The sequence below is a fragment of the Halichoerus grypus genome, chromosome 1, assembly GCF_964656455.1.
Source record: "Halichoerus grypus chromosome 1, mHalGry1.hap1.1, whole genome shotgun sequence".
NCBI classification, from domain to species: Eukaryota; Metazoa; Chordata; class Mammalia; order Carnivora; family Phocidae; genus Halichoerus; species Halichoerus grypus.
In genome coordinates, this window is record NC_135712.1 from 186,529,819 (window position 1) to 186,557,048 (window position 27,230).

A 27,230-nucleotide genomic window follows, 5' to 3' on the forward strand; every position below is an offset into this window, starting at 1 on the left:
AATGCAGCTGTCTGGGCCCAAGGAAGGCATACAAAAATAAGGATGAGAGAAGGTGAGGGGTGGGAGAGAGTCTGCATTTTTAATAATCCCTCCAGGTGATTCTTATGCAAACCAAGGTGCCACCTCACTTCTGGTCTGCTTGGAGCCAGAATTTGTCCCTAGTTAAAATGACAACACCCTCCATTTCCCTGTGAAGAATTAATTTCATCACAAACCTATTTTAGCACAAATCTGGCCCACTTGAAACAACCACTTGATTGCAAATTATCAAGAGTAGATTTTGTACATTGAAATGAAAACAGTTTTAAAATGGGCTTTAAAAATGCAATGGACTAAAAAAATAAACACTCAACAAATATATTGTGCAATTTAAGAACATAAATCTAAAGTTCTTCATTATTTTGTAGCATAAGTCCTGACAAAATCAGGAAAGTAAAGGAATGGCTCTTCTTACTTCTCCCTAATGCTACGTACTCAGGTTGGCACAGTAAATCTAATTCCTGTCTTCATCATTTCTTACATGGATCTTGAAATATCTTCTTAATTGCTCTTCTGTGTAAGAGCACCCCCCACCTCTTGGTCTAATATGACCATCCCAGTACAGCAGGGTGATCTTTCTGGAATGCCATATGATTCCCTGCTTCATAGCCTTCAGTGTCCCATTGCTTAAATCCTTGTTACTCTAGGTTTGGTCTATGCACCAGCAGCATTGACATGGCCACAGAGCTTGTTAGAAAGTGCAAAGGCTCAAGTCCCACCCCAGGTGTACTGAATCAGAATCTACATTCTCCCAAGACCCCAGATGATTGGTATCTTATTACAATGTGAGAAGCCTTAGTCTACAGCATAATGTACAATGGCTAAGCCTGGTAGGCAAAACTCCTTGTGGACTGTCATCTGCTCCTCCCTCTAGCTCTGCCCCATACCTTACCCTCCTTCTACCTTCAGGAACTGCAAACCATCCAGAGTTCTGTAAACATACCATGGAATTCCACTTACATCTGCTGTCCTCACTGCTGGAACTTGATTGGGCATTCCTCCTCTCTGAAGCTTCCCTTGATCCTCCCTGAGGCAGTTATTGACTTTTCCCTGTGAAATTCTTCTGTGTCATCTATATCACGTTATGTTGTGACTGATTTTCATTGGTCTGCTTTCCTAGATTATAACCCTGTGGACCCATTTTTATTTTTAATTTTTGGATCCTATACCTAGTGCAATCTCTGGCATAGAATAAGTGCTCAATCAGTATTTGATAAATTGAGTTGAACACAGGAAATGTATTGTTCAAGGACTCAATGACCTCGAAGGTCAGTGTCTCTGCGTATGGTTACATAATGCAAACTATGATGTGACTAACACCCCTTAACATTGTGCAATATGTTAAGTGTACGTGGCAGCTCTGGTAAAGATTAAGTTTAATCTCTGCACTAAGTGTCAGTGATGACAAGTGACAGAAACCAACTGAAGCTAGCTTATGCCCAGAAATGGAAATTTATTGTAAGAATAAAGGAATGACTTGGGGATTGTAACCAGAATTTAGAAAACCAGGCTGGAACCAGAAATTCAACCAGAATTTCATGACTTTCTTTCCATTTCTCCTGGCTATTTCCCTTCACACCAGTATTATTTGTCTTCTAGATGCAGACAGGTTTTCTTCGCTCCTTGTCACATACAAATGTATGGCCACTCCGTAGCCCCCAAGTTTAGGTGTTGCTGGTTCAGCCACTCACAAGGATAGGGTATACAAAAAATTCCAGGGAAAATAATCTGATTGACTCAGCTTGGGTTATTGTTGATCCATTGACTAACCAACTACGGCTTGGGATAGGGCTATGCGGTTCAAATATGACTGCTAGGGCCATATTTTCTGCATGGTAGTATCCCCTGAAAGATGGGGTTGATCAGATGGTGATTAGAACCATATCCCAAAGGAAATGTTGTCCATTATAGTGTAATCATGTAATGGACTGGCTTTGCATACTTAATACTAATAGTACGATTGAGGCAGGGGTCTTGGGTTCCATTTTCATGAGAGTCAGGGAGATTTACTTGGTTCTTTGCCAAATATCACATTGAGTCCTGAACTGTTATCTCATTAATGCTTTAGGTGAGTCTCCTTTCTTTCTTTTTTATTTATTTATTTATTTATTTATTTTTAAGATTTTATTTATTTATTTATTTGGGAGAGAGAGAGAGAGAGAAACAGCATGAGAGGGGATAGGGTCAGAGGGAGAAGCAGGCTCCCTGCCGAGCTGGGAGCCCGATGTGGGACTCGATCCTAGGACTCCGGGATCATGACCTGAGCCAAAGGCAGTCGCTTAACCAACTGAGCCACCCAGGCGCCCCTCTTTTTTATTTTTTAACAAAGATTTTATTTATTTATTTGAGAGAGATTGAGAGAGTGTGTGCATGCACAAATTGGGGGAGGGGCAGGGAGAAGCAGACTCCCTGCTGAGCAGGGAGCCCTGACAAGGGGCTCCATCCCAGACTCTGGGATCATGACCTGAGGTGAAGGCTCTCCTAGGTGAGTGTCCTTTCATTCTCTCCATGGTCTAGTTTCTAAAGAGAAGGAATGAGAAATGGGGAATACAGACTCCAAGATGATAAAGACTAAAATCCCCTGATAGACTCTTACTTCACTGAGGGCAAGAAATGTTTCTTATTCATCTTTGTCTGCCTCTCCCCAGAAACTAACACACTTCACGGGCCATATGAATCTTCTAAGTGGATTGAATTAAGATGGACTAAACTGCGCCATTTTTTATTCTAGATACCAAGGCTGATGAGAACAGTATGGAAAGCAGTGTATGAACAGGATGTCATGAGTTGCTGAATATGGAACAATTACGATAGAAACTTTGATTTGGTGGCTTCCAAATGAATAGGACCTTACTTTATTATGAATGTTATAGTGGTTTTGGAGTCAGGTATACTGAGGTTTTATATTGGCTTTGCCATGTATTAACTATATGTTCTAGATGAATTATTTAACCTATCCAAACCCCATTTTTGTCCTCTATAAAATGGAGATGGTGATAATACCTACCTTGTAGGATACTTGTGAGTATTGAATGGGAAAATGTATGTATCATGTACTTGGCGCAGTGCTCAGCATATAGTAAACATTCAATAATTGTTAACTATTATTATTATTTATGTATTTATTTCAAACATTGATTAGCTAGGGAAAACTTTGCTAAGACTCTAGGCACCCATATGAGGGTGTTTAATATTTCTGGGTTACATCATAATCCCAAAGCATCCATGATGGCTTGGATGCAATAATAACTCTTCAAAACTAGCTAATTTGCCACCAGGGAGCTTAGAAAGATAACACTTAATGAGAAAATGTACAACTAATCGGTATGTGTTCTTTCTGGAGCCTCCCCAATTCCCAAGGGACAAAAAGTCCAACTCAATTAAAGTGTTTTTGGAAGCTAAAAACATTGCAGGGTAAAAACTAATGGCAGAATAACCAATTTTTCTCTCCAGTATGCCCCAAGCCTCCACCTCTCTCTCTAATCTTTAAATCACCTTGACTAAAACCTTGCCACTGTTTGAGTCAGTAGGAAATAAATACCATCTCTTATAATTAGATAAGATTTCTGGTATTCCAGAAATCTTGACCAAACTACCTTGGCTTCTTTTTCGGCATCTATCAGCCAAAAGGTCCTCAGTGCATTCTTTAGTCTTTTCAATTATGTCTCCAAACTAGATGCTCCAATTGCCAATGGGCATGTCTAAAACTAGAAAGCTGCAGTCTGAATGATTTTCTTAATAAGGAATGAGGAGACAGAGAGAAAACTCATTGAACTGAAAAAAAAGTGACAACTGGCTGTCCAATATTCCATAAGCAAGTTCTGTCCAAAGATCCAAAGTAAATTGGCTTGGGTCAATTTACTGAAGGTATACAAAATATTAACCAGTCAACCACAACATAAACTGAAGCACTTCTTTCATTCGCCCATTCATGCTCATTCATTTGTTTATGTTTTGTCTGTTTCTTCCACCAGACCTCAAGCTCTGTGGGGCAGAAACCACAGATGTATCATTTTACTACTATAACCTCACTACCGAATATAGTGTCTGACATAAAATAGGCACTCAAGAATGTATTGAATAAATATGGATTATTTCATGTTAATGGGAACATAAGTCTGTTGCCAGTTGTGTTCTCTGGGAACAGATGCTGAGTCAGAGTTTAACATGCAACATTTTTATGAGGGATCAATACCTCTGAAGGGAAGGGAAAGGACCAGGTTGAGCAGAGGAAAAATCAAACTGTGATGCAAGCCTAACAAGCCTTGGCCAACTTGGCAGGGGATCTTTGGGACAAATTTTGCCTGTGAGAATGTCTTGAATAACCAAGATGGTGGCCCTTCATATTGCCACCTTGCTGAATCAATCAATGCAGGTTTCCCTAGGAAGGGCATGATCTCAGGTAGGGAGGCTTTCTGCAACTGAGGGCAACCTTGTCTGCTGACCCTGTTCTCCCACAGTGGACAGCAAATCCTTCCTTGATGGGCTAACTGGGCAATGCATCTTTGTGTATGCCACAGTCTATTACTTTTCTCTCTGGAGAACAAGGCTCTCTGTTAACTGAGTACATCAATGAATCTCTGGATGTGCAAGAGAGATTCCAAACTGAATTTAGAGGTTAACCTACAGAGAGATGAACTACTCTTTATAATAAAGTAATAGGCTTTTTTTTTTTTTTTATTTGCTAGAGATCAGTGAGTAAATGGATAAAAACAGAGAGGGTCAAGAAATTGGGCTAAAGACTCATGCCTAGTGTCTAAACCAGTAAAAATGGCTAAAGGACTTTTTAAGCCCTAAAAAGTAGATATTTACTTTTAAATTATCTGCATACAAACCTGCAGCCTCACTTCCCACCTCTAGTGACTGTTATTCTGTTCCTTTATTTAAAAAATATGCTTTCTGGGGTGCCTGGGTGGCTCAGTTGTTTAAGCGGCTGCCTTCGGCTCAGGTCATGATCCTAGGGTCCTGGGATTGAGTCCCACGTCAGGCTCCCTGCTGAGCAGGGAAGCTTCTCCTTCTCCTCCCCACTCTATGCTCTCTCTGTCGCTATCTCTCTCAAATAAATGAATAAAATCTTTTAAAAATATGCTTTCTGTCTACATATATCTGTTTAGTCCATTGGAGGACATTCAAAAGGTCAAGCTCCACACATTTTAGCTTAAGAAAATACAGAATATACCTAGTGTTCTTCATCCAACTGCTTAAAAATATAAAGAAATCTTAGATCACAAGCTGTGTAAAAAGAGACCCCTGGCTTGCCTGGGCTCTGGGCTGTCTTATTGACCCTGAGATTCTCCTGCTTTTATAACTCTGTTGTTTACATGAAAAATTTGCTCATTCCTATCATAAAAGATTAACTATAAGATATAAAATAACTCTATATGGTAAGAGAGCTGAGGGAGAGTACCCAAAAGGGACAAACTTGGGCCCCCTTTCAAGGCTGGGGTTCAGACCCCACTGGAGAAAGTGTAGTTGCTGCTCACCAGATGGTAGAAAAATTCCCTGGTTTGTTGGGCAAGAGCTGGTCTATAGTTGCTGAGCAAACAGGAAGCAACCCTTGGGGCAAGGTGGAGTGCAACTCGTAACTGGGCATTGCAAGCTTGCGCAGGGAGTTGGGGAGGTATGGGCGGAAAGTCTAGGTGTCAGTGTCCTATTGAAGGGACCATAGAAAGGTGACTCTAACTGGGACTGCGAGCTCACTGAGAACCCACATTCTGGGCTCACTACAAGGGCAGAGACCCATTGGATGTCCTCCCATCCATACAATGACTGTCAGGGCAGTCTCTGCAACCAGCAGTAGAGCCCTTTTCCTCTTGCAGTGTCCCACCAGTGCCCTGTTTTGAGAAAACTTAACATTGTGCTCATTGTAAAGGAAAAATACTTAAAAAGCTTCTATCCATTATTGTACAGTGGGTATTGAAGGGTGAATCTGGAGCTAAGAGATAGTCAATTGATAACTGCCTAATGTATAATTTTTCATAATCCCCAGGGCACCTGGATGGCTCAGTTGTTTGAGCGTCCAACTCTTGGTTTTGGCTCAGGTCATGATCTCAGGGTCATGAGATCAAGCCCCATGTCGGGCTCTGTACTCAGTGTGGAGTCTGCTTGAGATTCTCTGCTTCTGCCCCTCCCCCTGCTCTCTCTCTCTCTCTCTCTCAAATAAATAAATAAAATCTAAGATAAAAGAAAAGAAGGGGCACCTAGGTGGCTCAGTTGGTTAAGCGACTGCCTTCGGCTCAGGTCATGATCCTGGAGTCCCGGGATCGAGTCTCGCATCTGGCTCCCTGCTCAGCGGGGAGTCTGCTCCTCCCTCTGACCCTCCCCCTCTCATGTGCTCTCTCTCTCTCTCAAATAAATAAATAAATAAAATCTTTAAAAAAAAAAGGAAAGAAAAAAATAAATTTTCATAATCCTCAAAATAACCTTGTAAGGAAGGAATACAAATTACTTGCATTTTATGGCCAAGGAAGCTGGTCCTCAGCCAAGTTAAAATTTGCCCAAAGTCACATACATAGTGACTGGAAGTTTCAAATGCAAGGAGACTGATTCCAGAGCCTCTGTTCTTACTGGTATGCTATACCACTGCTCACATACACGTACACACATATTGCTTTGTGTGTGTGCATGCATGCACATGTGTGTGTCTGTTACCAAATACCTATCATTGGATAATTCATTGTCATTGAAGAGTTTTTAGGGGAGGAGAGCATAACCATGAAGCCCTGAAAAAATTGCCTTCAAAATGTAGCAAAGTAGTGTAACTTGCCAGCCAGTTCAGCACTGGCCTTTCTTCCCCACTGATTCCTCTTTCTTCCTTGTGTGTTTGATGTTGCCATGGCTGGTGAAACTTTAGGAAATATTTAGAGACCAGAATGGAAGATCACACTGCCTTTCTTTTTTTCTCTTGACTCTCAAGAAACTTTTATTGTTCCTTTAGTCAAACACGTTGTGATTCTTAACATAAAAAGTATAACCTCTTTGAAAAACTTCACCCTTCTAGAGCTTCAAGGGGAAATGATGAAAGAATGCTTTTAAAATTCAGACACATCTATATTTTTATTCAATTTTATCACTGTCACAAATATTAAAAGTACTAGGAAGCACGAGATGGGTTTCCTGGAGTTCTTAGCATTCCTGAGCTTTGGTGTAAAATGTCATTTATCATTCTGTTTATCACTTGGTCCTTGGACACTCATACCCTGTTTTGCAAACCTCATGAAATGACCATTTCCTCACTTGTGAAGGGCCTTTCCCTCATGAATCTTTTTTTACAAGTACCAATAGAAGCTGAAAGTGGCCTTTGGGAAATAATCATTTATGGGGGATAAAGTGAATGTCAAGGCCCCTCAATTCCCATGGTCACTTTTTTGTTTTGACATTTGTATTAGATAGGCATTTGTAGACCTGAAATTTCTTTTTCTGAATTTGTTGGGGCTTGTCCTCTTATTTGCTTCTACCTTAATAAAACTGATTTGTTTTTAAGTGAAAGCTTCTAAATAAAAACTTAGTAGGTTAAAACATCTTTGTAAATGTAATACATGCATATCGTAGAAAATTTAAACAATGCAGAAAGGTATAAAAAATAAAGTCACCTGCATTTTCGCCACCCAGAGGCAGCCATGGTTATCATTTTGGGGTGTTTCCTTTCAAGCTTACTCTTTCTAGGTGTGAAAGTCTGGCACATTTGTGATAAAGCTCTCAATGTAGTTTTATATTCTGCTTGTCCACAATTGAGGGTTATTTTTTTTTTTTACCTCTTCTGAATCTTTATATTGGAATATACACAGAGAAAAGTGCTCAGTTCATTAATGTATGAGCTGATCAATTTTCACAAACTGAACATGTCCATGGCCCATGTCCAAATCAAGAAACAGGTCATTCCCACCCCTCTCCCTTGGCTCTGCTCTGTGCCCTTCGGTTGCTCTCCTGCTCTAGGAGCAACCACTATCCTGATTTCTTTTCTTTTCTTTTCCTTTCTTTTCTTTATTTTTTTAAAAAAGATTTTATTTATTTATTTATTTGAGAGAGAGACAGAGAGTGAAAGCGGGGGGATGAACAGAGGGAGAGGGACAAGCAGACTCCAGGATGAGTGCAGAGCTTGATTTGGGGCTCCATCTCTTGACCCTGATATCATGACCTGATCTGAAATCAAGAGTCAGACGCTTAACCAACTGAGCCACCCAGGCACCCCATCCTGATTTCTATCCCCATAGAGGAGTTTTGCATATTTTAGAACTTTATATAAATGGAACCATAAAGTATGTACTTTATCACGTTTGGCTTTTTTTTGTTAAACATTGTGTGCATGAGATTCATCCATGATATTGTATTTTGTTGCAGTTAGTTCATTTTCATTAGTGCATATGAACAACTTTCAAAAAATATGCCAGGTGAGAAGAGTGAAGTTCATGTATATCCTAGTTCGGGAAACTGGTCTCTGCCATCTCCCTGTGAGGTCATATCATTCAGAATTATTTCTCCGATGAGCACCAGAGTGTTTTGTTTTGTTTTTTATTTGACTGGAAGGTCGAGGGGAAAAGTATGGAAGGTAACTTTCACAGTGACGTCCAAAGATTATGCATTGTGTGTATCTCTAGGACTCCCAAGAGTTTCTCACAATGTAAGTATCCTATGCCAGGAACGGTTTCCTTTCTTAGAAAGTAGTGTTAAAAGCAGAATATTAGAGGGGATTAGAGGAAGCAAGCAAATGAACTCACAAGAACTTCTTTTATTGTACTTATTTTGGGGGTGTGCATACAACTCAGAGAGGTTTGTTCATTCGTGATATTGACTTCGTGACTGATGCCACTCGAAGTGGGGTCCCTCGCCCAGCAGCATCAGTTTCATAGGGGAGTTTGTTAGAAATGCAAGTTTGGGGGCACCTGGGGGGCTCAGTCAGTTCAGCGTCTGCCTTGGGCTCAGGTCATGATCCCAGGGTCCTGGGATCGAGCCCTGCATCAGGCTCCCTGCTGGGTGGGGAGTCTGCTTCTCCCTCTCCTTCTGCCACTGCCCCCTGCTTGTGGTCTTTCCCTCTCTCTGTCAAATGAATAAATAAAATCTTAAAAAAAGAAAAAGAAATGCAAACTTGTGAGCCCCATCCCAGGCCTACAGAATCAGAATCTCTGGGCATAGGTCCCAAAAATCTGGATTTTGATGAGTCCTCCAGGTGATTTTGATGCTGATTGAAATTTGAGAAGTCCTGTTTTAGAGCAGGAGAGGGTAGTGGTAAAGAGCATGGGTTTTGAAGTTGAGGAGAGCTGGGTTTAAATTCCACTCCTGCCGTTAACAAATGTATGATCTTGGACAAATTACTTAACCTGCGTTGTTATGTGTAAGATGGGATCATAATTCCTACTTAATAGCGTTTCTGTGAATTTCAGACAAAGACATGCACATGAAGTGCTCATGACAATGCTCAGTGAAGGGTTCTTAATATGAGGTCTGAGTTTGTTGGGGGTCCCTATTTGGGCTTTAGGGTTTCCAATAACTGACTGGACCTTCGGTAGATAAAATAAGCCAAACTCAGCTAATCAGAATATTTCCTGGGAATTTGAAGTCAAAGATATGGGAGTTTCAGTCTTTACTCAGACTCAACATGAGATGGCAAGGGCAGGTGAACAAGTCGGAGGGCGAAGGAGGAGGGAGGGGGCGGGGGACAGATACTTTCTGCCATATGCACAGAGATGGAGATAAAGCAGGAATGTTGAAAAGAGAAAAATGAAATGAGGGGAAATGAGAGACCATATGGTCTCAGAGAGACAGAGAATAGATGTTTAATTTCTCAACCTAGTCTCTTTGGAGGTCAGACTATAATTAACACCCCTGTGTTCCATTAAATGCTCCTGCATCCTTCTCCTATAACCGCCTTCATGTTTCAGCCAATTTGAGGAGGCATATGTTAATTGTAACAGCAAATAAACCTTGACTAAGACAAAGTACAACTCCAACCTTGTCCCAACCCAGTGCTGTCACTCTCTAAACCAGCACCTGGCAGTGGGTACAGTCTTACCTGGTGCAGTGCTCCCAATACTCCTATTTCTTGCATCAGCATCTTGAAAATAAAGCATCTCTGGCCACCTGCACTAATAATCACAGCAGGGGGAATATTTACATGTTCAACACAACTGCCTGGAAGAATGAAGATGGAGATAAGGTTGTCTATGGTTCACAGAGAAATCTTCCATAATTCTCTCTTACAATAATGAGAGACGTTTACTCCCTGGAGTCTAACAGTATCAAAGTGGCAGATAAGTCTGATCATTAGGCTATCTTTTGGTGAACTTACTTTGCTAGTACCTGGGAGGAAAAAACCTTTTCTTAAAGTTGCAGATTATTTAGATAGAGATGTAACACATACTGACAATGAATCTGTCTCCTCTATTGCTTCACCTCCTTTCTAACCTGACAGCTGGCAAAACAGGGCACTGGACTCCTAGCTGGGCTTGCTTATGCACAAGGTGGTTTTTAGCCAGCCTCGCAGGTAGGTATTGATTACACCTGTAGATTATGCATTGAATGGGTAATGGAAAGGCACTCCTCTCCCTACCCCACCATCTGTGGTCTCCTTGAGAGCAAGGATTCAGACTCTATATTTAGAGACCAGCAGAGTGCCCGGATTTTTCAAGGAGACTCTATGTAGAGCTCCTGATGTCTGATGTTAATTTTCTCTTTCCCTCGCAGGGGATAATATTAACAAAATATGACCATTAAACTCTATGGGCCCCACCAAAGAAGTTAAATTAGACATAGAAATGGAAATAAAATGTAATATCTGCAAGATCCCTCTAAAAAATTCTTTCTTCAGAAATTATGCCTACTTGTTGTTTAATGTTTCCATTAGGAGAAGTTGCCCAGGTGCCTCAAATGAAATCAGAGAGTTGTGATTGAATGCTAATATTGCCTAACACTTCTGCTCATGATAAAATAATAAAAATGGGGGTCAGAAGCTGGGTGGCCTGCTAACCCTCTGTGTCCACCAGATTGTCCAAGCAACTTACAGCTCAGGGAAGAAGTAATGAGGAGAAGGGGCATTCAAGACTGCTCAGGCATTCAAAACAATCACATCTTCATCACAGAGCAGACAGTACTGTCCACAGGCTCTCAATGGGGATTATAATTTTTCTTAGAGACAAAACAAAAATGTAATTAAAGTAATGAAGAAAATATTTGATCTTGTCTATCTTTATATGTCCTGAAATGGTATTTAAAAGAATCAAAGTGGGGCACCTGGGTGGCTCAGTCGGCTCGGGGCATGATCCCAGGGTCCTGGGATCGAGCCCCACATCGGGCTCTCTGCTCAGCTGGGAGTCTGCTTCTCCCTCTCCCTCTGCCTGCCCCCCTCTCTCTCTCTTTCTGTCAAATGAATAAATGAAATCTTAAAAAAATAAAAGAATCAAAGTAAGCCTCATCCATGGAATAGAATTTAGTTCTATTAAGTATTAAAACATTCATTTTCATGTTCACTTGTCCTACTATTTCTTTAGAAAGTCTCTAGTTCAACATCCTCATTACATAAATTTAAAAACAAAACCAAAAAACTCTGAGGTCAAGGAAGGTAAAGCTGCCTTGTCCAAAATAGCGAATATCAGAGATAGGACCCAAACCCACTCTTCCAGATTCCAGGCAGTGGTGCTTTCTGCTTGGGCATAGTTCTACTTCAGGCTGAACTTTGCTCTGTTCAAGATATGATTGATACAGTTTTTTGAAAAAAAATCCTGCAAAGAAGATTTTCCAAAAGATCAAAATGCTCATCGAGAGCTAAGGTATATCTGGGAACCTTCTACATCAGGTCCGCGTCATTTTCTAGATGTAGGTGAAGTCCTGGAACAGCAAGTTTCCTGACTTCCAACACAGAAATAGGGCCAGGTCCCAAGAAGAAAAGCTGGAGGTGGTCCCAAGGGCCTCCATCATCATCTGTCACACTGAAGTTACACTAAAGAAACCATTTTATAACAAAGAAGATGCCTGTTTCTGAACTTTCTAGAAAGTTAAGAATTATATATTTTAAAATTGTTTTCTTTTTGGAAAATGATTTGTCTTATTTTAAACATGCAATATATACTTATTTCATACATTTTTTCTTTTTTCTCTCTAAGATCTTATTTATTTATTTGACAGAGAGAGACACAGCGAGAGAGGGAACACAAGCAGAGGGAGTGGGAGAGGGAGAAGCAGGCTTCCTGCTGAGCAGGGAGCCTGATGTAGGGCTCGATCCCAGGACCCTGAGACCATGACCTGAGCCGAAGGCAGACGTCTAACGACTGAGACTTCTAACGACTGAGTCACCCCTCATACAATTTTTTCTTTCTGTTTTCTCAGTATCCTTTGGGAATTTGACCGCTTACTCTGACCCCATGTGAATCTAGTGGGGTATCAGTCATGGGGTCCAGAGTCCCTGATGACAAGAATTGACTTGATGACAAATGAAATCACTCTCTCCAGGAATTTGGATCTTGAACAGCCACATCCGTGAGGTGGCTGAGCCTGATTGACCTGATGGTAGGATCCTGGTAAGATTGCTAATGAGTTCCTACCACCAAGACCACTGAGTATGCTTGTTCATAGCTCTCTCAATGCCTAGGTCTTCAGCTCTTCTTCTAATTTATGAGTTGCCCAGTGTCCTTCTCACTTGTCTGTTAATCTGTCTATTGCTTAAGTTAGTATATTGGATAGCTGTTGCTTGCAATCAAAGAATTCTAGTCTTGCTCAACTACTGAATAGGGATGTGATCCTGAGCCAGTTCCTGCTCCTCTGCCTTAATGTTCTCTGTATAATGGGCATGATGAATTGGATTAGATAGTTTCTCTACATGAACAAGAAAAGGAGTATGAATGAGATGGTGACCAAATTAAAAAAGGAAGAATCACTATTTTAAGGTTTGCGCTAAGCCCAGAGAAGTACAATGATAAATAAGATACAGATAAGTGTTAAGACTCCACTGTGTTGGGACGTCTGGGTGGCTCAATCAGTTAAGCATCTGCCTTCAACTCAGGTCATGATCCCGGGGTCCTGGGATCGAGCCCTGCATTTGGCTCCCTGCTCTTTGGGGAGCCTGCTTCTCCCTCTCCCTCTGCTGCTCATCCTGCTTGTGCTCTCTCTCTCACTCTGTCAAATAAATAAATAAAATCTTTAAAAATTTTTTTAAAAAATTAAAGACTCCACCATGTTCTCCTGGGCATCGAACTTATTATATAACCAGCATGGTAGAGCCAGAATTTCCAAATTTTCCTGAATGAAATAAATAACTTTACCGTACAGAAATGGTGGGGAGCCATTTCACAGAGTGAAATATCTGGAGTGTGGTTATTTGCTACAAGCAGGCCCATGGTCCCTATTAGCTCTCCTGGCATCCCTGGTAGAAGGATGGGCACACTAATGCTGGCTTGATGCCTTTATCACCAGTGATTCTCTTACCCGGGAGCAGCTCCCACCATGCGTCTCAAAGCCTTGAGCCTTCACTGATCAATGCTTGGCTCAGCAGGGGCAGCTGTCAGTGGTTTGGCACTGTTTTATTCCTGGCATTGACACTGACGTTGATGACATCTTGCAGGGTTTGAAGCCTCACACACAGCTGTGTACTCAATCCGAATTCAGGGAAGAAAGCCACTTTATTTATCCTTTGCTTCCAAATTGGTCTTTTTTACATCTCTCCGGCAGACTCCCAGTGAAAGCCACTGTGGGTATACAGCTGAAAGTAGTAAGATGGATAGATCCTGCTTTGAAAATGAGGTTTATGGCCGCCAATAACCCCAGTCCACATCTGGGCCTTCATGTATCTTCAGTCTCAAGAAGGAGAATGTATAAGCTTAAGCTTTCTTTTCTGAATTAATAAGATGAGTCAAGATTTATGGAACATTGTATTTTACATATCTTATCTCCTTTAAACCCAGTGAGGTGAATACTGTTACCTTGGTTTTTCAGTTGGGGAATCTGAGACTTAGCATCTACAATGAAGCAAAGGCAGGATCCAAATCCAGGCTGTCTGACTCCAACCTCTTGTCTTATCTTAACCACTATACTGTTCTGCCTTTTGCTTCTCTCTCTGGTAATGGGAAGGAGGTAAGGAAATATTTAAATAGCCAGAGATGAGATTAATAACTGTACTTTCATGCTCTGTTTGGCATCATTATGTAAGATCCATTACTAACAAACCTTGGCAACATTCTTATCTATAGGCATAAATATTAGACTTGGTAGCTAAGATCCTGGTGTGACTATCCCAAGAAATAACAGACACTTGCCTTAGTCTCCCATTTCCTGCACCCTGTGATATTCAGCTCTGAGTTATCCACATTAACATTGTGAATTCCAGATGGTTTTACCATGACACCCAGAGAACATTGGAGCCAGATCTCTCTCATCCTCCTTTCCCACTAGGACGCAAATTCTATTAATTTTGAACTGTGAAGAAACTAAATAGAACAGTAAACAATGCACTCCTTCTAAATCTTACTGTTCATTACAAAGTTGAACAAAAAGATTTTGAGCAACAAATTCTCTGCTAGTCAGTTGTACTGGTAGGAAAAAAAGATATCCAATCGGACCTCCAGGCTAGAATAACATGAGTATACAAGTACAATTGGAGAAAGCCCTTAAGAGTTATTACCATACTAGTGATTGGGTTTCCTTGCAGCCTTCTAACGTGAATCTAATTTCCATATGTTATAGTTATTACCACTTAGTAAGCACCAACTGTGTGCCAGGCAATGTACAAAATTCTACAAGAAGAATAACTGTGTTTAAAAGAATAGCAAGAGATAGGTAATAGATGCCTCTAATACCCTGGGGAAACTGGGGCATAGACAGTTACCCAAATAAATGGTACAGTCAGGACTCAAACCCAGGGAAGTCTGACTTTTAAGCCTATATTCCTAAGTGCTGTGCTAGATGACTTCCACTCTTCCAAGAAAGGAAGCATTGCTAGCTTTATAAATCATTCCACCTATGGGTTCAATGTCATGCACTTTACAAATATTCAGAGAAATTCCACCTCCCTCACTCCTACTTATCAAACAATAGTGGAAATGTATAAAAATATCCAGCCACATTTGTCAAACATGATCTGTTTTTCACGAGTGCAGTACAGACTCAGTAGATTTCCACTGATATCAGCTGAGGAAATAATCAATTCTGCTTCAAACTCACCTTGCACTTAATGTCATTCATTTGCCCTTGTAGATGATTTAATAGACTTTCTGGGGACCTAAGTGTTCATACTATAAAAGGCCAATATTGAGAGATATGAGAATGTGCAAGGAAGCTTAGACTTTTTGGAAGTAAGTAGAATCTCTTTATGCCTGTGTGAACTGGGTGACTTAATAAATGGGCATAATCTTAGGGACTTCAATTGGACCCAGGATACTGAGGGGTATGAACTCTTGAGTAAGCAAGAGGCAGTGCTTCACTAAAGGCTGAGATCCCAGTCAAGCCTCTGTCCTTCACATTTTTTGTGACACAAAGCGTTTTTTTCTCTTTCTTCCCAATGCATCAATGCCGCAGCAGATCCAAAATAACTAGACTGCTAGTGAAGAAACCCAGCAGGGACACTGTCTCCATTTATGACCTAAATGCTTGATATCTGGTCAATTACCTCCTCTCCACAGAATGTAGCTTAGATTTTCCTCCTATGCATTTGCTGAAAGCAAACATAACTACCTCGCCATCTGTCATATCAGGAAGAATATATATATATATTTTTTACTCAAACAGAACAGCTCTTTTTACAGAAAACAACAATAGTAACAAAAATGAAGCAGAAAAACCATGATGTGCTTCAGCAGTGCTGAGTACCAGCACGGGACTGCCTGAAGTGTCGTCTTACATCACCCTTTTATTGCTGTTGGCTGCTGTGCTGTTAATTGACTCTATTATTCAACTATTAAAAAGTAGCCAAAAAGGGGAGTTATGAGACAGGTTCTGATTATACAAATGTACAATGCCCATCTTGTCTCCAACAGTTTATTCCTATTTCCAGTGTCTTCAGAATTTGAAAGCTATCATTAAAATGACCCTAAAGTGACTTCTTGGATAAGCTACAGAGAGCCAAGGGTACAAGGAAGCCTAATGAACTAAATTCCATAAAGTGATAAGGGAGAGGAGAACAGTTATTTCATCTCTGGTATAGAACTGTGGGAGGGAGAGGAATCTGTTAAAACATGGATTAAGATAACAAACTATTAATGGCTAGCATAAGAAATTAGAATTCTAAGAAGCTTCAACTATAGAAAGATTCTTTATGCATTCATCAACTCTTCCCCACAGGCTTCCACTGAGTGCTTAAAGAATGGGAGCAGGGTAAGAGACCTGAGAGCAGTTCTTCCAAGGAACTTTCTACAAATTGCACTTCAGTGGTCCTCCAAAGGCTCAGGGTAGGGCAGGAGGCTGAGAGAAATTACCCAAGGTGCACAGTACTGGAGAGCAAAGAAAACTCCCCAGAGATTCCAAATGCTTGGAGAGGATATAAAACAGAGATCCCAGGTGTTTTACCAGTATTCAGATCTCAAGTCCTGAAGGAAAAATCCTTCAGGTGAATTGAATCTAACTAAAGCTGCATCAAAGCTAAATATAGATTGGGCTGACTCAGCTCCCAACATTATTGGTCTTACAGAATAAGGAACATATCATTTTTTGGAGACAAATAATGTTTACTTAAATCTCTGCTGGCCTTTTATATACAGTATGTTGGACACACACACACACAAAAACTGTGAGATTTGGGGTGCCTGGATGGCTCAGTAGGTTAAGCGTCTGACTCTTCATTTTGGCTCAGGTCATGATCTCAGGGTCATGGGATCGAGCCCCATGTCAGGCTCTGCACCTGCGCGGAGTCTGCTTGAGATTCTCTCTCTCTTTCTCCCTCTGTCCCTCCCCCCTGCTCATGTGCTTTCTCTCTCGCAAATAAAAATAAATAAATCTTTAAAACAACAACAACAACAACAACTGTGAGGCTTTTGAAGAAGCAAGAACATGTGACATGTGGTCATGTAAGAAATAATCAATAGAGGAAGACTTGGTGACAACCCAAATATTAATAGTATAAGACAGAGAATTTAAAATAATGATAAAAATAGGTGAAAAATCTAGAAGAAATGGTGGACAATGTGTGTGAACAGATGAGGAATTTCAGCAGAAACTATAAAAAAGAGCCAAACTGAAATGCTAGAAATAAAAATAAATGATAGAAATGAAAAAAAAAATCACTGGATGGGTTTAACAGCAGACTGAACAGAATAGATGAAGATATCAGTGAGCTTGAAGACAGCCCAAGAGAAATTCTCCAAACTGAAATCCAGAGAGAGAAAGAATGCAAAACACATAACAAAGCATCCGCAGTCCATGAATTGCTATCAGATATTGTCCACTGTATGTATAACTGTGGTCCCAGTAAAAGCAGAGAGAATAGGACAGAAGAAATATTTGAGTATTGATGAGCAACACCAACCCACAGATCTCATCAGTAGGGTCAATCAAAAGGAAACCATTACTAGACATAGAGAGGTCAAACTGTTAAAAAGTGAAAATGAAGGGAAAAAAAGTGTTTTTAAGAAAAAATTTTAAAAGAAGCCAAAGGATGAAAAAAGAAATATTATATATTAGGGAGCAATATTGAGAATTACAGGTGGCTTCTTACAAAAAAAAAATTGAGGCCAAAGACAATAAAACATCATCTTTAAGGTAAAAGAACAATCAAGCTAGAGCACTATATCCTTCAAAATGAAGGCAAAATGAAGACATTTTCAGACATATAAAAGTAGGGACAATTCATTTTCAGCATACCTGCACTATAAAAATGCTAAAAGAAATTCTTCAGGCTGAAAGAAAATGATATCAATGGAAAGCCTGCATCTTCAGGTAGGAGCGAAGGGCACCAGAAAGGATAAATATGTTTGTAAATGTAAAGACTTTTTAACTAGTTATCTATGTATCTGCAATAATACATTTCTTTTTTTTAAATTCAACACAATAATATATTTATTTAAACAATGTTTGACTGTTTAAAAGCAAAAAGAATAACAATACTTAGTGGGTTTTATAAAACATGTAGAAGTAAAATATGACAGCAAGCATACAAAGGATAGGAGTGGGAAATGAAGCATACTGTTGTAAGGTATTACTTCATGATGCAGTATGGTAGTATTTGAAGGTTGACAGCACTAAGATAAAAATGAATATTGTGACCTCCAGAGCTATCACAGAAAAAAACATGAACATATAAGACTAATAATTTTAAATGAGAGATAAAATTATAAAACCGTATCTATTTATCCAAAGAAGATGTGGAGAAACACACACACACAGAAACACACACACACACAGAAGGTCAAATAGAAGACAAGTACCAAGATGGTAGCACCAACTATATTAATAATTACATAAAATGTGAACAGATTCTATTCTTCAATTAAAAGTAAGAGATTATGAGACAATTTTAAAATGATGTTCAGCAGAAGCACCACAATATGATGACACAGAGGGGTTGAAAATACAAAGCTGGAAAAAGATATGCTGTGCAAACACTCAACATAAGAAAGCTGCAGGGACTACAATAATATCAGACAAAGTAGACTTTAAGAAAAAGAGTATTACCAAATATAAAGAGGCCAAATTTTAAAAAAAGAGGGCAAATTATCTAATTAAAAAGGGTCAACTCATCAAAAAGACATAAACATCCTAAATTTGTATGCATCCAATTCCAAGCTTTAAAATATACAAAGGAAAATCTGACAAAACTAAAGAAAGAAATAGAAACAATTTCTGTTTCATGAATTAATAGAACACATAGACAAAAATAAAGTCCAGTAAGCATAGAGAAAAATTGAACAATTCTATTAACCAACTTGACCAAATAAACATTTATAAAACATACCCAACTGCAGAATATGCATGCTTTTCAAATGCACATGGCACATTCACTTAGTCATATTCTGGGTCATAAATCAAATCTCAATATATTTAGTAGTATTGAAATTCTTCGACCACAATAGTATTGTTAGAAATTATTAACAGTAAGATGTCTAGAAAATACTGGGATGTTTGGAAATTAAATAACACCCTTATAAATAATCCATGGATCAAAGAGGAAATCTCAAGGGAAATTAAAACATATTTTGAGGTGAAGTAAAATAAAAGCACAGCAAATCAAAATTATGGGATGCAGAAGTAATGCTTAAAGTGGAATATATAGTTTTGAATGCATATATTTGTAAACAAGAAAGTTCTGGAACTAATTGTATAATTTTCCATCATAAGCAGCTAGTAGAAGTAACACAAATTAAACCCAAACACAAGTAGGAGAAAGGATCAACTAATCCAATTCCATCATCTTTCAGGTGAAGGAACTAAGGCCCAAAGTTATTAAGTAATTCACCTGAGGTCACACGACTTTTCAGGAATGCAACCTAAACTTTAAAAAACCCATTTTCTCCAGATGATCTGCCTCTTCTCATATTTCAGCATTCTGTTTTTTCATGTTTACCTCCCATGAGGTTTAAAATTCTCCCTTTAAAGGACCTTGTTTCTTGTAATGGGCAGCAGGACTCATCCAACCATCTCTGGGAGATGAAGAAACTGGGCTTTCTTGTAGCAGTCTGGGGTTGTAACCAAGCTCAGAGGTTCTTTCTGCTGAGGATCTGTCACCCTCCTAAGTTCTGAAATGGAAGTCGTGCTATAGGCCTTAAACTATGGTCCATATAGGGAAAGCTTCATTTCTTTTATTTCTCCTGATTTCTCCCTATTTCTCATGATAAGGCTACTAGTGACCTAGAATGGACAGCATGAACCTTCCTTTCCCTTTCAGGCTCAAAACCCAGCATAGCATCCTAAGCTGTAATTAAAAAACCCATGAGCGCAGCACTCATTCACTTTTCTCCTGAGGGAAGCCCCTGATTTTCCTTTAAATTATCCCCCAGATCCACCTAGAGTCCACAGTATTTATGCAGCATTTTTTTTTTTTTAAGATTTTACCCATTTATCTGTGAGAGAGAGAGAGTGCATGCACGCAAGCAGGGGGAGCAGCAGGCCGAGGGAGAAGCAGTCTCCCTGCCAAGGAAGGAGCCCCATGCGGGACTCTATCCCAGGACCCTGGGCTCATGACCTGAGCCGACGGCAGATGTTTAACTGACTGAGCCACCCAGGCATCCCTATGCAGCCTTGGTTTTAACTCATCTCTAGCAAGTTACTCAGTCTGACCTATGTGAACGTTAGTTTGCTTCCACACTCACCCCGACCATTGCCACTGGATCAGGAATGGGCACATAACCCATAATATGAGCCATTAAGATACAATCTGGATTCTTTTTGTTAAGACTTACTGTTTTGTGGAAAGATAGAGGCGTAGTTCCTCTTCTTTGCTAAACTTAGAAATGTGAAGATGTAAGCTTTCAGCTTCCATGGGCTATATGTGGAAGGATTTTACATGAGAGTGACACTGACAAGAAAGATGAGCCAAGAGAAAAAAAAAGAGAAAGACACTGGCACTTGATAACATTGCTAATACTCTGAAAAAGCATATAGATCTCCTTTTATTTTTAAAATGGTTTTTGGGGCGCCTGGGTGGCTCAGTCAGTTGGGCATCTGCCTTCGACTCAGGTAATGATCCCAGGGTCCTGGGATTGAGCCCCATGTCAAGCTTCTTGATCAGTGGGGAGTCTGCTCCTCCCTCTCCCTCTGCTGTCCTCCCCCTGCTTGTGCTCTCTCTCTCTAATAAATATATGAAATTTAAAAAATTTAAAAAAAATTTTTAATGGTTTTTTATATTGGATTTTAAAAAATCACATTCAAGTAAAAGTGTCCCAGCTGATAAGAGCCCCAAAAAGGATGATGTCTTAGAGACATGTAAATTTCTAAACAGCACCATTGCACCAGCTGCATCCCAGGACTTGTGCACACCCTGCCCAAACCCCAGCGGAGTGGGCCTACCTTATGTACTGGATGTGAAGGCAGCCAATGAGCTGGATTAACTGGATTTTTGCTCTCCAAAATTTGAATTAGAAAACTCAAAAAGAAACGAGATTGTGGTATTATTGACTTCATGTTTACCCTCAAAATTTGTAAAATTTGACCCACCCCAACAATGTGATAGTATTAGGAGGTAGGGCCTTTTGGTGGTAATGAGGGTTAGATGAGGTCATGAGGACAGCGGCCCCGCAAATGGGGTTAGCGCCCTTGTAAGAATCACAAGAGAGCTTTCTTCACTTCTCTCTTTCCACCATGTGAGGCTATAATAAGAAGTCATCCATCAGCTGTCTGCAAACCAGAAGAGGGTTCTCACCAGAACTCGACCCTGTGGCCCTCTGATCTTGGACTTCCAGCCTCCTAAACTGGGAGAAATTATTTTCTGTTGTTTTTAAGCTACTTAATCTATGGTGCTTTTTTTTTTAATTTTAATTATTTATTTGAGAAAGGGAGACAGAGAGAGTGACAGAGAGCACAGGTGGGGAAGAGAGAGAGAAGCAGGCTCCCCACTGAGCAGGGAGCCCGGTGCAGAGCTCAATCCCAGGACCCCGAGATCATGACCTGAGCCGAGGGCTGAGCCACCCAGGTGCCCCTATGGTGCTTTTTTATAGCAGCCGGAACTAAGATTGTTGGCAGTAGGAACTGAAGCTTAAAGTATAAAATAATTTTTGGTTTTTGTTTTTAAAGATGAAGGTATGTGTTAGATTGAGTCCTCTGAGGTAGAATTAGGATGCAAGTCATCATAACTCTAAATTATGAAGCAGCAGACTCCATAGTAAGCAGAAGTCATAAATATACAAAACATATTCAGAGAACAGGAAGGAATAGGGCAGGTCAAGAGTGAGAGATGAGCTGAAGATGAACAAAAATAATAGAAAAGCATGTGGTCCTGGAGGGAGATAGAAAGAGAGAGAAAAGCTCTGAGATAACACTAAGTGTCTTTCAAATTCCATTTCTCGCCAGACTAGCTTGTCTCCAGTGGTTTTTGTTTGGATTCTGGTAGTGGCTAAGAATACTGGCTTTCTGTAGACCTATATTCCCATCTCAGTTCTTCTGCCTACTAGCTTTGTAACTTTGAGCTGATTATTTAATTAACTAATAGGCCTTTCCTTGCCTGTAAAATGGGATAATGATGGTACTAGCTTCACTGGATTGTAAAGATAAATAAATCCATGCAAGTGTCTTAGCATAGTAATAGGCACATGGTTAGTACTCAGTAAATGGTAGATGTTTTCATTCATGCTATTTTTTTTATTATGTTCAATTAGCCAACATGTAGTACATCATTAGTTTTTGATGTAGTGTTCAATGATTCATTAGTTGTGTATAACACCCAGTGCTCATCACATCACGTGCCCTCCTTAATGCCCATCACCGGTTACCCCATCCCCCCATCCCCCCTCCCTTCTGCAACCTTCAGTTTGTTTCCCCGGAGTCCAGAGTCTCTCATGGTTTGTCTCCCTTTTGATTTCTTCCCTTTCAATTTTCCCTCCCTTCCCCTATGGTCCTCTGCGCTATTCCTTATATTCCACATATAAGTTCACTCTTAATTATCTTTCTCTGCTTAACTTATTTCACTTAGCATAATACCCTCCAGTTCCATCTATGTTGATGCATACTATTATTTTTAATTATTCATTCAAATATGGGGTGCCTGGGTGGCTCAGTCGGTTGAGCATCAGACTCTTGGTTTTGGCTTCTGTGGTGATCTTGGAGTTGTGTGATTGAGCTCAGCATCAGGCTTCTGCTTGGGATTTTTCCCTCTTCCTCTCCCTTCCCCCTGCCCCCCCCGGCCCCCCCCCCTGCACGCACTCATGCATACATGCATGCGCATGAGTGCACTCTCTCTCTCTCTCAAATAAATAAATAAAAATTTTAAAAAATTTATTCATTCAAATATATGTTGAGATTCTAATATTGGCAGTTTTCTACACCCTGGGGATGTGGTGGTAGATGAAAACAAAACCCTGTTCCATGGAAGATAAAACAAAGCAAAGCATCTAACCCATGGAGGTTGCATGTTATCTTTCCTGTCTTATTTATTATCCCCCAAAATAGTCTTATAATAGTTCACTACTCACCTTATTTGGATTGTTTTAGTTAAGACTCTGTTCTTTTTATCCAAAAATATATAACCTAAACTAGCAGCCTAGGACGGTAGAAAAGATAGGAACCTAGGGACAAATCTAGGGACATGCCTCTGGGTCTAAAATGTCTCCTTTTGAAAATTTTCTCAAATTCTCCATACCCTAATTTGCTCACATGGAAAATAAGCAAAGTACATGAAAAGTAAAATAGGTCACGGGGATATTTTGACCTCATTAGAGGGAAAATACTAGATAAAATCAAGAAATCATAGTTATTTGTCCTTAACACTATCTGTGTTCAATCATACATGTTTGAAAACTCCAAAACATACACATTTAAGAAAACTTGTGTAGTATAATAATGGGAACTCAGAGTCCAAAAATACTATTTTTTGTAATAACCTTGATTAAGAAGTCATATACCCAAGGGTTGACATAAGAGGAGAAAACAGCCCAAGTGAGTCACGTAGACAGAGACAGAGACAGAGAAATCCTTGTACTTGAAATTTGTTATCTTCCTGTCCTTAGTTTTGATGAGCTGATCAAAATACAAAGTTGTGTTTCTGCCAGATCAGTCACTGAAAAATTGTGACTCAGAGACTTCAAGATCCAAAAATTGTGCTTATTGTGACCCTAATCTTATATTCCATTTCATTAACTTATGTCTGAAAAGAATGAGTGAGAAATCAACAGCAAAGTCTAGACTCAGTTCCAGGATCAGTCATGATTGTGAGAAATAATGTGCCTGACTGCTCTTATTTCAAAACTATGCATCATCAAAGCTCAGGAATGGGCATGACAGTTTAGTAGATAGAGGAGAGTTGCAGGGACTTAGAGGGAGGAAACAATACCCCATTCTCAGTAGATTGCAGAGTGCCATTTCCCAGTGGAGAGGAGCTGAGACCTGGGATCAGAAGAATTCAGTTTGATTCTTATGCTGTCATTTGCTATTTTTGTGGCCAAGTCACATTACCTGCTAAGTCTCAATTCCTCTTGCAGGTTGAGGGATAGTTGTGGGGTTCGGCATCAAAATTAGAATGTAAACATGTCTGGGAAACAGTAATTCTGTAGTGAGTATCTGTTGAATGTAAGTTATAAGTAAGTTATAAATGGATTGCAAAACAGTATAAAAGGGGAAGATATTGGACACAGCTGAGTAATTTCCATAAAAGACTTCAAAAATAGTGCTAAAATAAGCTATATTACAGCCATGGTATTAATTTCCTGTTGGGCTTTATAAACATTCCCTAACCACTGTGCCTCAATTTCCTATATGAGCAATAGATAAAAATGACAGACCCTAGTCACATTATATATGTGTACACATACACACACACATACACATTATAACCATATGAGTGCTAAATATCATTTAAAATTCTTATATTCAATCATTCACTCAACCATTCGACAAATAGGTATTTATTTAACTTCTACTACCTGCCCAGCCCTGTGCTAACCACAAAGAGCCACAAAAGACAAAGCAAACAAAACCCAATGTCTCCCCCTTTTGATGTTTACACTGTAGTGTATTTGAACAACCATGTGTGAGGCCCATGTTACGGCTGATGACAAAGGAAGGACATGGGTGTGTGCAATTGCATCAGGAGCCCTTGCCCTACTACATATATTACTAACAGAGTCATGAACCCAAACCTTTCAGTGCTCTGGCTTTTCTAGGTAAGAGTTAAAACCATCTTCAAAAACTAGCAGTCTCCTTGAGCTCAGCTGTCTGCCGTGAATGAGAGTCAGAAGTGACATCTGTCATCGCAGATGACACTGGCTGTCAGAAACAATTGCATCTTTAAGAAAGGATGAAGAAAATTCCCCCCTCGTGCTCCCAAGCGAGTGTGCCAGGTGTAATTATTATGCAAGAAGGGACTTTTCAAATCAGCAGCTAGAGCTGAGCTCCGAAAAGCGTGGAAAGCAGCAGTCCCATCTATCAGGTGGCTAGCAATCTTCTCTTCTAGAAGAATGTATATTCTTCGCCAGTGATGGAATACACCTTATTTGTATCCAGTAGTGCACAGATCTTTCTAAAGAAAAAGGTGTATATGTAGAATTTTGTTGTTTTGCCTGACTACAATTTATCAACCCCCATCATTAGTAAAAGTACTCCAACTGTCTTTAGGAAATCACTCTCCCTATGCTGTGTGATATGATACATGGGGGAGCAGGGCACAGACCTAACTCCTGAAGCACCCTATTTTCTTAGCCAGAGTGATTGGTTGAGAAATGGGGACATATTATAGGCTAAGCCAATATATTAAATCAAAACTAACCCTAGCACTTTACTTTGAAAAGATAAGAAATAAGGCATTCCAGGTCTGACTCTGAAACTGACTATAAGGTTGAACCCACTTGTAGCCTTCTTGTCACCCCATTAGAAGAGTGCATCTAAGGAAGGAACCTACAGAGAACAGAGTAGCCGAGAGAAGTAGAGAGATAACCTGGATTCCAGTGAAATAATTTTCAGATTAGAGCTTATCATGCCTAAAGCAGAACCAATCTTCTTTTTAAAATGAATTTGAACTGAATTTCTTGTTACTTGCCCTTAAGAAAATTATGATGGGTACAGATGGTATGTAATCACTACTAGGGCAAGTTCTTTGGGTTACACGATGGTTTGAATTGTTTTACCCATCCTCTTTCTTCACCAATCACCAATAATAAGATAGCTGAATTTGTACTCAGGGTTGTAATATTCCACAGTTCAGATACATAACTATTCTGCTAGACTTGACTTCCCATCAATTAATGTTATGAGTCATCCCACCCAAGGACATTTGGATTTTAAAAGATGACACTTGATTAAGACTTATATATCCCAAAGGGTTGCACTCTTTTAACAATATGTGTCAGATGATTGAAATGTCTTTCCTTCCTCTCTCCTTATTGTTTATTGTTAAATCAAAATATATCTGAAAAAAATCATAAGAAGAGAAACATTATAAAATAGTTTTCCAAATTGTGCTATAGTCAGAACTTCTACCTTCTTACTTCTAGCCAAATATTTACAAAAATGCTGGATTGCTGGCATATGGTTTAGGAATCCTATTAGTAAGTGACCATTAGCTTCTAGTTTAACGTGGATAAGTCCTATGAAGATGGGTAGTGCTGAAATATGAGGGGCTTGTAGAAACCCCTGACAGTACTCAGACATGGCAGGAACCGTCTATCCTTATGCCACAGTCAAGAAATCAATCAGAGTCTTCTGATTGCTCACAATGGGTGTAGAATTCCAAATTGTTTAAACACGTAGGCTTTAAAGTTAGTCCTCAGCTCAAATATCAGCTCAGAAAACTAACAGTAGTGGAAGTTTGGACAAGTTAATTAACCCTCCAAAACCTCAATGTCTACATCAGTAAGATGGGCATAATCATAATGCCTATCTCATAGGGTTGTTGGGGAGATTAAATGAGATAATATAAGTAAAAAGCTCAGGAACATAAGGAGTCCCAATTCACCAGAGGCACACATTTCACTGTGTTTGATTCTTTAGAAGAATCTGGAAGGCACTAAGAACTGACTTCCATGGCCCATTTGGTATAAATCTGAGATAGAACTTTTTCTTCAAACTCAGAGATCTTTCACTGCATGGAGCAGCTCATTAGCAAGGCTCATCTACAGTCAGGGAAAGGCCAGACTCCTCCAATGCTTGGAGTATAAGAAATACCAATACATGATTCTAAACAATAGTGGTGTGGATATGAATATATACATACATTAATGATTCACAGTGTACTTCAGGCAATGAAGTCCGATAATGGGGCCTTAGCTCAAGGTTGAAAGATGAACCTTTCCTTTAATCTTGTCACTGTGCCTCCATAACTACATGATAACCTTATTGCACATAATCTTAAATGACTAAACTTTAGACCTTTCATGAACATGAAACCTAGGTATAAATACTCCCTCCCACTCTTAAAGTTCACTTCTTTTACCCAATCCAACCTAGGTCCATATCACCAGAAATGGTATCTATGTGTAAAGGAAAAATATTGTAACATCACTTATCAATCATTTATCAGCTAACTATATAAAGCCATGCATCATATTTTTCTTTAAAAAAAAGTTGTGCAATATTTAAGGTACAGCACAAGTTATAAAATATAATATGAGGAAAACTGTGTACTCATTTCTCTGAGTAAG

The 27,230-nt window shown here is 39.6% G+C and overlaps 1 long non-coding RNA gene across 1 annotated transcript in view; it reads left to right on the forward strand.

Annotated features, from left to right (window-relative positions):
* LOC118552496 (uncharacterized) overlaps positions 1-27,230 on the forward strand; it is a 141,001-nt gene that overhangs the window by 98,182 nt on the left and 15,589 nt on the right. Inside the window, exon 2 of the long non-coding RNA XR_013443785.1 lies at positions 12,358-12,548. This is a non-coding gene — a long non-coding RNA (uncharacterized LOC118552496). The remainder of the gene's footprint in view (positions 1-12,357; positions 12,549-27,230) is intronic.